The sequence below is a fragment of the Cygnus olor genome, chromosome 5 (genome assembly GCF_009769625.2).
Source record: "Cygnus olor isolate bCygOlo1 chromosome 5, bCygOlo1.pri.v2, whole genome shotgun sequence".
NCBI classification, from domain to species: Eukaryota; Metazoa; Chordata; class Aves; order Anseriformes; family Anatidae; genus Cygnus; species Cygnus olor.
The window spans coordinates 46,207,348-46,220,905 of NC_049173.1; the positions used below are offsets into that span (position 1 = coordinate 46,207,348).

At 53.2% G+C, this 13,558-nt stretch overlaps 1 protein-coding gene across 2 annotated transcripts in view; it reads right to left on the reverse strand.

Annotated features, from left to right (window-relative positions):
* Positions 1-12,042, reverse strand: part of HRAS (HRas proto-oncogene, GTPase) — a 39,776-nt gene extending 27,734 nt beyond the window's left edge. Inside the window, exon 1 of one of the 2 annotated variants that reach the window (XM_040557473.1) lies at positions 11,900-12,042. The gene's annotated coding sequence lies outside the window, so the exon portion shown is untranslated. Of the gene's footprint in view, positions 1-10,144; positions 10,515-11,899 lie in introns of those variants that run through there. The other variant, XM_040557472.1, reaches the window with a different exon arrangement.
* Between the last annotated feature and the right edge of the window lie 1,516 nt (positions 12,043-13,558).

Genomic DNA, 13,558 nt, shown 5'->3' on the forward strand with positions numbered 1-13,558 from the left:
CCCAGAGCACCCACGTTTGCAGCCCTCGTAACCTGGGGGCACCACAGGGCTCATCTGTTAACCCCAGCTCCAGATTTAGGATTTCAAGGTCTCAAGCCTCTGCTTCACGGGAGGGAGCTGCTGGGAGGTATCTGCACCCTTCCAGCTCTCAGGAACTGCAACGAAACAGCTTCTCAAGCAAAGAAGCAGTATGGGTTTACCAGGTAAGACAGCACGCAGCTAAGGACAGGCTATATTCAACGCCGCCCTGCTCTCTGTGCTACTCTTCCTGGCAAAACACCGCCAGTCAAGGTGGGATTCATCTCACCTACAACAGAGCCCATCAGCTGGAGCCTCCCTGCGATCGATGGGAAGAGACAGGCGCAATCTGTCTGCCTGCTTTCAGACATCTGCATTAGGACGAGATGAAAGCACTCGTTTCCTCCGTTGCGCATCCACGGGGGCCGAGGGTAAGCAGCCGAGATGTTAGATGTCAACGTCTGAGCACGCAAATTGCACCCTGATGTTTCTCATCCTGCACCAAGCTCGGAAGCTTTTCAGAGAGGGACTGCACCCAACATGAAAGCACTCCCAGCCTCCAAGGCCTGGAGGTAACACCACACTTCAAACGGCAGGAGAGAGACCGATACTCTCGAGTATCTACCGCAGAGACAACTCCACAGCGTTTTTCCCTGGAACGATATTCCAAGTGGATCCAAGTTGTTTCGGGGGCCGCTGGGCTGCCGACGAGGAGGCAGAGCTGCAGGTCTCGACCCGCCTCTGTGCCAGCAGAAGAAGGGGAAGCGTCCCAGGAGCCAAACGCTCGGTGCCGTGAGAACTGCAGAGCCCGGCGAGGCTGCAGCTTTCACTTTACCCCCCAAAACAGGCACCGGGGCAGGCAGAGAAGGATGCACACACAGGGGCTTGGGGACAGACACAGGGGACAGGGAAGGAGAAAAGACCTGTGTCATCTGCGTGCGCCACGGACGGCTTTGGGATTTTCAGAGCAGTCTCGAGGATTCTCTTTTTCATGACTGCTGATATATGACCCTTTGGGGCTGGCAACGCCGGGGTTTGATGCAGACAAATGCTAAATAATGAGTCTGGGGGCAGAAAGCCAAAGCAGAGAGCACACATTAAATGGAGCTGTCACGCTGCTAGACTGGCCAGGGAGAGATTGAAGAGTTATTGTAAGATTTGTGAAGCCATCAGCCCTAGTGCTACAGAAAATAAGAAAATTAAGCTCAAAGACGGACTGCAGGCAGAATAACTTCCCTGACAGCAGGATAAATGAGGAGTAAGTTGCTACAAAAAGCCCTCGAATCAAACAGGGTAAAAAAGCATGGAAGAGCCTGCACGACGTTTACCTACAGTGGAACCGAACTGAAGGGTTCAAAAGACAAAAAGAAGTTCAAATTAGCTCCCTGAAAGGATGACTTATGGGTGGCAGAGCTTTTTCTTCTGCATCCACCCCAGTGTACACCTATGACGGGGCCTGCAGACTCCCACCTCAGATTTCAACCATTATCTCCGTGCAGCCTCATCCCAACAGGTACCTGCTCCCACTGCTTGTCCTGCTCCACGCATCCGCTGCCAGCCACAGCTCACAGCAGGAGCACTTTGACTATTTTGATTTTTTTTTTTTTTTTTGTCATCTCCCCCTCCCCTGGGGATATTTACTGAAGCTGCGTTAAGCCTGTTCTAGACGCAGGCTTTGAAACAAAGATGAAAACCCAAACTGTCCTAAGAGATGCCGCTCCGACTGCCGGCCCATGCTCGCTGCAGCTAACAGAGCTTTTCAGCTGACTTCAGCAGAATTTGAGCAAGACCTTGTAACCCTGTTGCAATGCAATCGCCAAGTCCTGCCAAAAACCATGCATTTACTAGCATGCTCTGAAAAACCCCAACCCCCTGTTACGCACTCAGCTTTCCCTCTCCTCACCAAGAGTTCACACTTTGGACAACACTGGTTTTGAGGACCACAAACTGGCCTACAGAATCAACTCTGGACTTCTTTATTTAGAATTGGACATCTCTCCTCCAAAACTCCTGCTGGATTTCCGTTGTTGTCTTAAAAGTGTCCTGCAATCGCCTTGTTTTCTCTTTAAAATGTAGAGATTGCAGGGAGAGAAGCTGCACCCATGTACCAGTACCTGCAATTCCCAGTCAGCTGTCCTGTGCCTTCAGAAGTCCCTAGCCAGGGACTAGAGCACACAGTGACTTCCACAGGCATTAGACTGTGCAGATCTGACCCGCAGTGCCACCGTTTATCACCAAAACCAGTAATAATTCACTCCTGCAGAGCATAAAGTGAACCAACTGGCTTCCACCTGGAGCTACTGCACAGAAGACCGGGGCCTGCAGGGTTTCCCGACAGCAGCAGCAGCAGCAGCACTGTGTATTTTTAAAGCGCTGGCTTGTGTCAGATATTGCAGAACCACCGGGCTGGCTTTCTGAAATCCTGTCTCCACGTCTGCTCTCTGCCAACGGGGAGCTTGCTGTACTGCAGGCTCAGCAGGCAGGGACCTGCTGCTTGTGTTTTCCCAGAGAGCGACTCCTCAGTCACGCTGCCCCTAATACCGAGCAGGCAGGACAGGTCTCAGGAGCACGGGTGCAGTCTCAGCCCTTTCATCCATCTCCAGAAGCAAGAGCTAGTCTGAATTTTCTATCTGCAGGCATACCGAAGGACTCGTCCTTCACGTGTGCGTTCAGCGATGTAAGCTCCCAGAAACACAGCCTGGCTCGTGACGTGCTGCAATCCTCCACCTTTCCCTCCGAATCCATCCGATCTCCAGAGGACCGGAGGGTCTTCTCCTCGCCTGCCCCGGAGCACCTCCACAAACACCTCCCTGGCCGCCAGGCGATGGTGTGCACGGGGACTCGGTGCCCCGATGCGGTGCAGCGCCAAGCCTACAGCCCCGTTACAGAGCCAAAGGAACAAGCGGATAAACCTGAGCTCCAGGAGTTATATTTCTCCGCAGGCATCTCCCGCCTGCCATTCCAGCCGAATAGCCTCCCGTTACTCACCTCCTCTCCTGAGCAGGTTTATCATCCGCTCTTCTATGGTTTCTCTGAATTACCCCAGAGGTGACCGTATTTCAGTGGCAAATTAAACTGTCACAATACATTCCTTTCTACACTGTTTTTTAAAATATGTGAGCCCTGGCTGCAGGAGAATTGTTTTGGATAGATTAGATTAGGTGCCTGGGAAACAAGTCAAAAAAAAAAAAGGCATAGAGGTTTTTTGCTTCTCAAAGAAACCTACCTTTCCCTCCACCACCACCCGACCCCCCAGGAAGTTGTTTTATCCTAAAATACCTCATCAACTAACTGCATCTGTTTTTTTAGATCCACCGTTCCTTCCATGAAAAGTGCCTCAGAGCAGCTGACAAAAGAGGGATGGCTCATTTCGGAATTACCTGCTACAAGCAGAAATCAAGAGCCAAAAGCTCTCCGGGTTTTTAATCGAGCCCTCCTCTTCTCCCCATCCAGAGGGCTACAACATTTCTTGTCAATTACTCGAGTTTTCTCACTCTTTTTCCAACCCACAACAGGCCAAGACACTTAGTTTTACTATGGGGGTATCAACTCCTTCCTGAAGACATGATGCCACTTACAGCTTCGAAGATTTACATGGGACATCCACATCTGTTTGAAGACTTGATACGAAAAATATTTAAAAAGAAAAGGCAACACAACCTTGCTTGAAAATGATAGAAGGGAATAAAACCCCACTTTCTTGAGGTTCTTTGTGGGGAGAAAGCCTTTCACTCCATCCCACCCTCCAGCATCTTTCAAAGAAACTCTTCCGTGGAGGCCAAAGCTGAGCTGCAGTGGTATGACCAAGAAAAGCACGTGCTGCAGCTCCAAGGAACCACTAGCAGTGGCTGAGATGAAGTGACAGCATTTTCAGCCTTCCACACCTGAAGACATCTCTAACGAGGTGCCGGAAACCTTCAGTCTCTGGTCCTTTGACACCGGCCGTATCGCAGGGATGGGAACGCAGAACTGACGCAGCACTGGACAACACATTTGCATTGACCTTGCCAACTGGGTCTGCACGCTACAAAGGAGAGCCTGTCTGTCCACGGCAGGAGCCCAACAGTACCTGAAAAGAGCTACCCGATCAGATGCGGATGCAAGGGGATTCAAGAGAAAAGCTAGTTACAGAATTAGCACACGCCTAAGCTGGAGTCTGTCCCATTTACCTCCAAGCGACTCATGTTTTACCTATTTACACCAAAAAGGTTGTCTTCTCAAGCCCACCCTTCTTTTTCTGGAAGTTGAATTCTAGTGCCTTGTGTAACACCAAGCGCTCTGACATCTCTTTCTTGCTCTAACAAAGCCAGACACAGAAAGAGCACACGTGCTACTGCCACTGCAGAAATACACGAGCCAGTGCCACACCAGGAGGCTGCTGCAGCAGCTAGCTGGGTAATGAAAAGGACAAGCGACTAAATAAATCACTTGCAGCCTAATTTCATATATTCAGACCTATTTTATACACATTCCTCTTTGGTTCGGAGAAGACTGAATGGAGCTGGATGCAAACCACAAAAGGGCTGAAAATGGTGCGAAGGAAGCATCAGAGCAGACTGAGCACCGGCACTGGAGCAAGCCCTGACTGCCTGACACTCCGGCTGCTGAACAGAGTTCACTTTTCAACTAGCCTCCCAGCAAGATCCCAACTTGCTTCAGGCGTTAAGTGCTTGCAGTGAGATTCTCCTTCGAAGACTCTTCACCGGAGCCTGCTTTTCTCAGGGAGACCCTTGGCTGGCCACACTCCGATTCAGCCTGGACTGGCAGGAAAGCACTCACCCCACCTCGTGCAGCAGGCTTGGGGGTGCCTTCTTCCACAGATCTCTTCTTTCACTCCTCGCCTCTCCTCCTACAGGGCTGTGTTGAAGAACAGCTCAAGGGAAAGCAGGAGAAGTGCACAACCCCATTGTGCACAACTCCATCGTGCACAGGGGCTTCTCTCATTTCACTCCTGCTCCCTGACTTTTTAGATCTCACTCACCACCTTCTCCCACTGCCAGAGCATCCTCCTCTTCGTTTCACAGGTCACAGCTCCTCCCTAGTGCCTGCTGCTCTCCGAGGATGCTAAACAAGCAGATGATGTACAGGCATCTTCCCAGAGAACTGTACTTGTGGCAACGTCTCTTTTTTGCATTTGTCAAGTTACTGCTCCCACACGCATCTAAATTCAGCTCCATCAGCTCCTGAATTTAACTTGAATGTGAGCAGCCTGATTCGTAATGGGCTTAGCTATGCAAAAGGAAAAACCCACTTACAGATGTGCCCAGTGCTGTATTATGCAAGCACCTATCCTGTTGCTGCCTCTGCATTACCAGAGCACTCCTCAGCCAGGACATCCCCTTTTTTAGGGGATATTCTGCACCGATCCACCCAGCACCCCAGCAGCCAGCTCAGCATTACTCCCAACGAAGCAGAGGGTCCAGGGAGAGAAAGCAACAAGCTCAGCCAACAGCAGCGAGGGAGCCAGGACTCCTGGGTCCTCAGCCTTGCACTTTATCCACCGAGCCCTCTGTCAGCACCGGCTCTGGCGAGATGGATGGTGTTCAGGGATTGCACTCCACCGTCAGACGGACGCCGCGGGCAGGTCGTGCATTAAGGCAGGGGTATCGCAGCCAGCACGGAAAAAGCATCTGAAGGGAGACAGACCATCCCGCTAAAATGTAAAGCTGGATTCCAGCTGCAAGAAGTTGGTGATTCAAGTTTTGCTTTGCCTGAACAAGTCATTAATCAGTGCTGGTTTTCATGTTAGAGACCAAGAAACAGGCGGCAAGGGCAGAGAACCGAACAGATAATCACGAAGCGTTTCCTCTGGATAGCTATCATGCTAAACCAAACGTCACCAGCTTTCTTCTCTCCCCACAGCAAATTAACTGCACAGGAGCGCTCCTCTTGGCCTCCTCCTCCCCGGTCAGTCGTGCTTCGTAACTGCAGGCTGCCTGGGCTGCTCCCTGCGCAGCGCACTCGAGTGTTATCCAGGGCATTGCACGCGACCCGGAGGCACGGCGTAACTCACCTCCGGCAGAGACCTCTCCTCCCCGGTACGAGAGGGCCTCATCACGCAGCTCCTAGCACCGAAGCAGAGAACTGTGACATCCGTGCCTCAGCTCATTCGCTGCAGCACCACCACTGCAATCATCAGCGGAGACAAATCACTCGCTCTGAACGCTTCCATCACTTTCCTCTAGACTGTCTGAGCTTTGCTGCCAAGGCAAGACAAATTTCCTCCCCTGAAATACATAGCTTTCTATTCCTTGCGTTGTTTTCAAGAATATTCTCTGTAGATTTCATCCAAAAAAAAAAAAAACTCTTATCCGTAACAGCATTCTCTTTTTTAGGACACTTTAATCTTTTAATACTGGATCCACTAAGGTGGATATTCTCCTGCCCGGTCAGGCACGATAACCCGCTTGCCTCCTGCCACTAAAGCAACCAACCTGACACTCAGGCTCTGAAAAGTAACGGTAAGGGAGAAAACTTCCAGTGCCCTGATAATTCCTTCTGCCCTACTGAAAGATACCTCCTGGACGTAACCTCGGAGGGCAGGAAAGGGAGGTACGACGATGCCAAGAGCAGGGAACCACGAGGTCCAGGAGGGGTGATGGGGGTATGTCAGGCAGCAGATGAAAACAGATTGCATAAAGATACAAAAACAAAGAACAAAGTCGGCCATTTGGTCCTAGTCATTCTCTTAGAATACAAAGATATTGGGATACTTAGTCAAAATCGCTTCAAAAAAATAAAAAGGCATAGGGGAAAAAAGAAATGGCAAAAATGAGAGCTGGAAAAAAACTCCAGAACTGCAGAAACACCCTTCTCACAGCAGCCAGAAAGTCAGGGGAGAGGTAGAGGAGCATCAGCACTGAGCAAACATCTTCATATTTGTACACAGACACTGGGTTTGGTTCAGCTGGCTACAGAGCGTTCAGTAAAAATCTCCACCAAGGTGGAGAAAAAGGGGAAAACGGTTAATTTAGACCAAATAAGCATGAAAAGAGAGGCAGAAAAAAGAGAGGCAGGAGAAAGAATGAAAGACAAATGATGACAGAGAAGTGAAAACGCTATAGGGAAAGGAGAAAGGGGAAGGAAAAATGAAGTGAAACAAATACTGAGAACAGTTCAGGGAAAGAGAAACCACGGAAGAGTGGAGTGAAACTGGAAGGGAAAGATAAGAAGAGAAAAAGGAATGTGACACGGCAGAGCAGTTGACTAGCGCTTAACAAATAAATCATTTGTTTAATCTCATCCATATTTGTCAAATAATGTATTTGATTAATACTCTTCCGTGGTCTTCAACCAGCTATAAAGGGGATCAAATACCGTTTCATAAATATACTTGCTAGATTAATACAGGTAACACCGAATATCTTCTACATTTTTATCTGCTGCCTATCAAGCTCTGGTTGTAAGCTTACACTTCAAAACTATTATGTAGAAAGCTGATAATAAATTACAATTAGATAAGCGTGCTCAGCGCACAACCATTTTGCTTTCCTAGGCTGCCAGAAGCAGAGTGGCACAGCGCGTCTGGGAAGATGGCAGGCGAGACGGGGCCTGGCCGGCACTCCTGCCTCTTCCCTTTTTCCGCAACCTTCCCCCCAAAATCGCTCTGCACGGGGTAGTTTTTGTCTCCGTTTTCATTGTGTTTAATATTTCCCTGTATTCAACTTCAGAAAGCTCTTTTAAGTCAAGAACGTGAAGTTCTCGGTCCGGGTTACAAACGTGGGGAGAGCCAACCCTAAATTAGCAGGAGGGTGAATTCAGAGCGAGGGGCATCGGTGCTGCACGGCCGCGTCGTGGGAAGCAAAGTTTGGGAAATTAGCTTTGCTTCTCCCAAAGGCGAGGCAAGTTGCGAGAAAGCGACGTGGAAAACGATGCACCAGTACCTCTCCTCTCTCCCCCACCCTGGAGGCCACGGGATGCTGCTCCCACCACATGTTCACCACCTCCTGGAGCCGAGCAGCAGATTTACAAGAGAACCACCCCGAGGGTAACTCCCCGGGGCTCTCCGCCAGGCAGAAAAGCGCCCCTCGGGTCTCAAGCCTTGTTTAAATATTGCCGCATAAGCAATACCCCAAGCTGAGCTAATTATTGCTAATTACAGGATCGTTCGAATGCAAACATAGAAGGTACAACCGTGCACGCTCGTTTTTTCACCGAGACTAAAAAAAGGCGTGCTGACAGCTCCCACCCCAGAGCCCGCTCCTTCGCGGAGAAAACAGCCGTCAGTCTCCAGGCCCACTGAGGAGACCGAGCCGGGAATTCAATCAGCATCAGCCGCCCTGGTGCTGAAACGAAGCAGCTCGCATGTTATTAATCACGCTGGGAAGGCGCTGGAGGAGCGGAAAGAAAGGACTGTCGAGGCTGGGTTAATGGAGGGGGGACACACACGGACTCTGTTACGAACACCTGGGAAAATCGTGCGAGTCCCCTGCAGTAAAAGCAAAATACTCGGGAGCTCTGCGAGGACAGAGAGGCCAGCAGCTCTGACCAGGGAAAACCAGCGTCCATCAGCCTTACAGCTGATGCTCTGGTCTCTGAGGCAGGCAATTCCTCAGCAATTTGGTGCGTTTGGGTCAGACTTTGCAGAAGAGCCCAACCCGCCAGTAACTGTTTAGTTAAGGCAGCACGAAGCCTCGTGGGCTCTGTGCTGTTCAGTTCCTCCTTCAACGTGCACGACCCACTGATGCCACCCAAGCGGGGCTAAGTCACGACAAAGCCCCCCGGGGGTTTGTACCCATCCTGCACCTTACAGGGCTGCCCGGGAGCAACTCTGTGCACCGCAGGTTAACGAGACACAACTCAGGCCATATAAGCAGCGCAGCTGTGCCTAATGTACACCGACCTTCCAGCTGTTTTAAGCCTTTCTGCCATCACTCCTGAGTCCACCAGTGCTCTCCAATTGCTCATCGGCTCTTTTGTCTACGGGCATGCCCCACAAAACGTGTCCGCATCCAGGAACCAGGTGGGCTGAGCTCCAGGGGTGCCACCCTCCCAGGGTGCACGCTGCCGAGCCAGGTGTCCCTCAGAGGAAGGGAGGTGCCGGTGGCCCCGTAGCACAGGGAACCATGCCCCACGTACCTGCACCTCCGTCACCTGCACGCGGCCCTACGGCACGGGGCAGCGCTCCGGTGGGTGCCTGGTGGCACCTCCTGGGGCTGGGGGGCAAGGGGGGGGATTGTGGGGGGACAGGCAAGGGGGACAAGGGACAGGCAAGGGGGATGGGCAGGGGGGACGAGGGATGGGCAGGGGGGACAGGGAGATGGGGATGGGGGAATGAGGGATGGGGACAGGAGGACGGGCACAGGTGGGGGGAGAAGGGGTGGGCAAGAGGGACAGGGAGATGGGGACAGCGGGACGGGCAAGGGGGTTGAGGGACAGGCACGGGGGACAAGGGAAATTGGGACAAGGGACAGGCAAGGAGGACAGGGATGGGGGGACAAGGGAAAGGCGAGGGGGATGAGGGAGATGGGGAGAGGCACAGGCAGGGGGACAGGGACATGAAGATAGGGGGATGAGGGATGGGGACAGGCACAGACGGGGGGACAAGGGATGGGCAAGGGGGACAGGATGGGGACACGAGCACAGGCAGGGGGGACAAGGGATGGGCAAGGGGGTCTAGGGGGGACAAGGGGACAGGCAAGGGGGGATGAGGGATGGGGACAGAGGGACAGGCAAGGGGGACGGGCACAGGCAGGGGGTTCCGGGGACGAGCAGGGGGCACGGAGGACGCCTGAGGCTCGGCGCCTGCTGCCCGTGGCGCTGTGGGGCCGCCCCCGGGGCTCGGCGGAGGGCGGGCAGGCACCGGGGGGCTGCGGCTCGGTGCCCCCCGCTCCCCCCGGGGCCGGGCCCGGCTGCCAGCGCCCAGCCGAGCGGGGCCATGGCGGTACCGGGCGAGCAGGGGGAGCCGCCGGGGGGGCACGGGGACGCCCCAAAACCCCCGGCACACGGCGGGGGGGGGGGGGCACAAACGCTACCGGGCGGGGGCGGCCGCCCCGTTAACAGGTGGCTGCGGCTGTGCCCCGCCGGTGGGCGATGCCCAGACCCCCCCCCTCAGATCCGTACACCTCCCCCCGGTCCCTGTACACCCCCCCCCCCGGGCCCTGCCCCCCCCTTCCCGGTCACTCACCGGCTCGTCCCCCCCTCCCCCGCGCCACGGAGGGATGCGCGGAGCGGAAGTTTGCGGCGGAATAACGACGTTTTTCTTCGCAAAACGCCCCAAAAGCCGGGCAGCCGGGGCGGGGGGGGGTCCTCAGCCGTGCGTCGGGCCGGCGGCGAGGTGAAGTTTCCACCGCGGTGGTGGAGGCGCCCCCGGTGCGCAGCGCCCCCCCCGCATTGGCACCGGGCGCCGGGGCGCTCCGCCGCCGCCGCCCGGACAATGTGCGGCCGGGCGGGGGGAGCCGAGCCCCGCCGAACCCAGCCGAACCCAGCCGAGCGGAGCCGAACGCGGCCGAACCCTTCCGAACCCAGCCGAAGCGCGCCCCGGCACACGCCCAGCTCCCCCCCCCCCCGAACGCACACACAAGTCCCGCCCAGCTGTCACTCACCGCCGCCCGACGCTTCTGATAGGCTCCTCCCGCCGCCACCGCCCTCCCCGTGGGCTGCGCCGCCTGTCAATCACGCCCTGCCGGCCCGCCCCCCCCGCCGAGGACTGGGAGCGGCGCTGTGAGGCCGCCCTGAGGCGCGGCCCCGGGGCGGTGGTGGGGGGGGGGGGGGCCGCACACGAAGCCCGCCGGCCCTCCTCAGGGCCCGCCATCGCTCGGGGAAGGCTGCGGGTGATCCCCCCCCGGCGGCCAGCGAAGGCCCCGGTGAGGGGCGAGCGCCCCACAGCCGTTGTTGCCCTTCCCTCGGCCTCGCCGCCCCCGTCCCCGAGTGCGCGGAGCCGCCGTCGGGTTTCCCCCGCAGGGCTTGGCCCCGACGGTGGCGGTGCTGGGGGAGACCGGGGCTCGGTCACGGGCAGCCGCCCTGCGGCCTGCCGGCACCCGGTCTGCTCGGGCAGCCCGCCAGGTGAGGACGGGGGGAGCTACCGGGCTGTTACCGGCCCCTAGGTGGTAGCCCGGAGGCTAAACCCGTCTCACAGGACACTTCAATCGCTCCTGGACATGTCTAGGGAACACGGTAACTCCAAAATTGTCCAGGAGCCATACACGCAGGTCATAAAAGCAAATGCAGATGAGTTGGTTCAGTATAAAGACAGCTGAGGTACATGCTAGGCAAACATAAAATACTCAGATTTCATGTCTGCATGTGGTGAGCAGCCCTGCCCGACCCTATTTGGGTCCCACAAGCAGCACAGTTAAATCTGAGCTTGTAAAGCCGATGGACACGGGCTTCCTTCTGTGACTCCAGCTATGCCAACACAGCACTTCTGTCCTGTCCCAGCACACCTATATTACCCAATGCTTTGTGCCAGACACTGCGATTCCCCTGCTGCTGTGGAAAGTGAGCAGTGGATCGTAACACCTTTCAACCCGGGAGCATGCAGAAAGGATCGAGCTTTGAGGCAGGACAGTGGGATATGCCTGAATAAAGCATGTGTTCCTAGCGCTGGAAAAACACCGCTCGCTCTGATGTAATTTTCAACCGCATCACCACAATTTATTGTTTCCATTAGAAAGGTATCTAGTAATCTGAAAATTGATCTAGAAACCATTGTTCTAGATACTACAGTTGACACACAATAAAAAGAAAGCTCATGCCCTGCAGAGCTCATAGCTGGAATAGATTAAGCAAGTTCTAAGGATACCCATTGAGAAGTCATGCAGGTTTTTTCAGGTCTCGTAGCCATGTGTTGCACCAGCACAAGCAAACCTGCCAGAGCACTTTCTAAAAGCCAGAACGCAAACAGACAGGTCCGAACGAACAGGATGAAGCTTTGACTTACTTTGAGAATTGTTTGCTTGCTCCTAACAAGCCCTCCCGGTTCTGAACAACCTCTCGCTTCTCCACGAAAGCAAGGATCGCAGCTCACAGGAACACAGCATCTCTCCTGAGCAAGCCAACAGCAGGAGCAGCAGCGAACACAAAGGTGATGGGTTTCTCCACAGGCAGACACACGTACGCACAGCGCACCGCCTCTCTGCCTACCTGTCTCGTCTTGTCTTACCCATTTCTGGTGAGCAGGCAGGGTACTGGAGTGTGCAGAAATCCGGCTTTCTGAAGCACCCTGAAAGCAGGGTTGTATTTATCAGTACCTAGGTGGCCCAGAAGAACTGATCGGGGAGCAAAAACCAAATAGGTAGTGTAATAGACACAGCTATGGGTGAACCCCAGTTTCACGCATCTTGGGCTTCTCAGTGACCTCCAAGAACTGAAAAACACCAGGAGACGGGACTGAAACTGCCTCTTGCTCATTCCTCAATGCCAGATCACATCAGGATGTAAGATACCTGAGGACTATTTTTTTGTTGGCGGACTGCTGGAAGACAGAGGCATAATCATCCATCGGTGAGTCATAACCACACAATCACATAGGGATGATGACATAAACTTGTGAAGACACAGAGCGTGATACAGCTTTAATATGTCTCCCTGCCCCCTGTTTTGTTGTTGTTCTTGTTGGTTTTGATAAAAAGGCAAAATACTGGGATAAGACCCTGAGTTGCTGCAAACCAGTGCAGCTTTTGGCAAAGCTGACAGATTTACACTTGCTTAGGGTATAGCCTGATCTATAGACAGATCTCTCTTTTTTCCTTTGTGGCAAACTTCAAGGAGGGCAAAGAGAAATATTGACCTCTCTAGAAATCCTGCAGAGGTACAAACCACTGCAAGCCTTGCTTGACAGGAAAGGAAGGCTAGTCTAACATTGGGCCTACTGACACACAGTGCAATAAAAAGGAGATGGGGAGAATCTCACAGGAGCCTTACTGCCACAGAAATACTGTCAAAACAGATTCTGCAGTGGGATTGAAAAGCTGCTCTGTCATTCTGATGCCTTCAGTTTTTCCTGATCATCTTCTCCAAACTGTATATAGCATGCAAGCGGGAGGCCTTATCTCATGGGCTTGCTCTTCCCATCAATATTAGCATAACTTGTTAAAACAGCAATCTAAATTCAGTCCTGGAAAGACACATCACTGATTTTTGTAAGTGCTATGACCCCCAAAATAATCGTCATTCCCTCTTTAACCTCTGCAAGAAGGGACTTAGTGTGACATGCAAACATACAAACACAAGTTTGTGACATACAAACTTAGGCCGCAAGCTTCGTTAACAACTGAGCTTGCACATCAGCTATAGGTCAAGGCTATCCCCAAAAGTTTTGAGATGTTAATCTATTTTACGTTGGGTTTTGTTTTGTTTTGTTTTGTTGTTGTTGTTGTTGTTGTTGTTTTTTCTAGTAGAAACACCCAGGTAATTGCCAAGTTGAACTAACCTCTCTTTTGCCCTTAAAAAAATAAATAAACATGAAAACAACTTCTTGTAATCATCAATATCACCAGCAAGGTAAATAACAGTATTTTTTTTAGCTTCACAAGGATATTTGTTTAAATATATCCAGATTTTGCTCTCAGCTCTACCATTTTTCACCAAGAAAAACTGA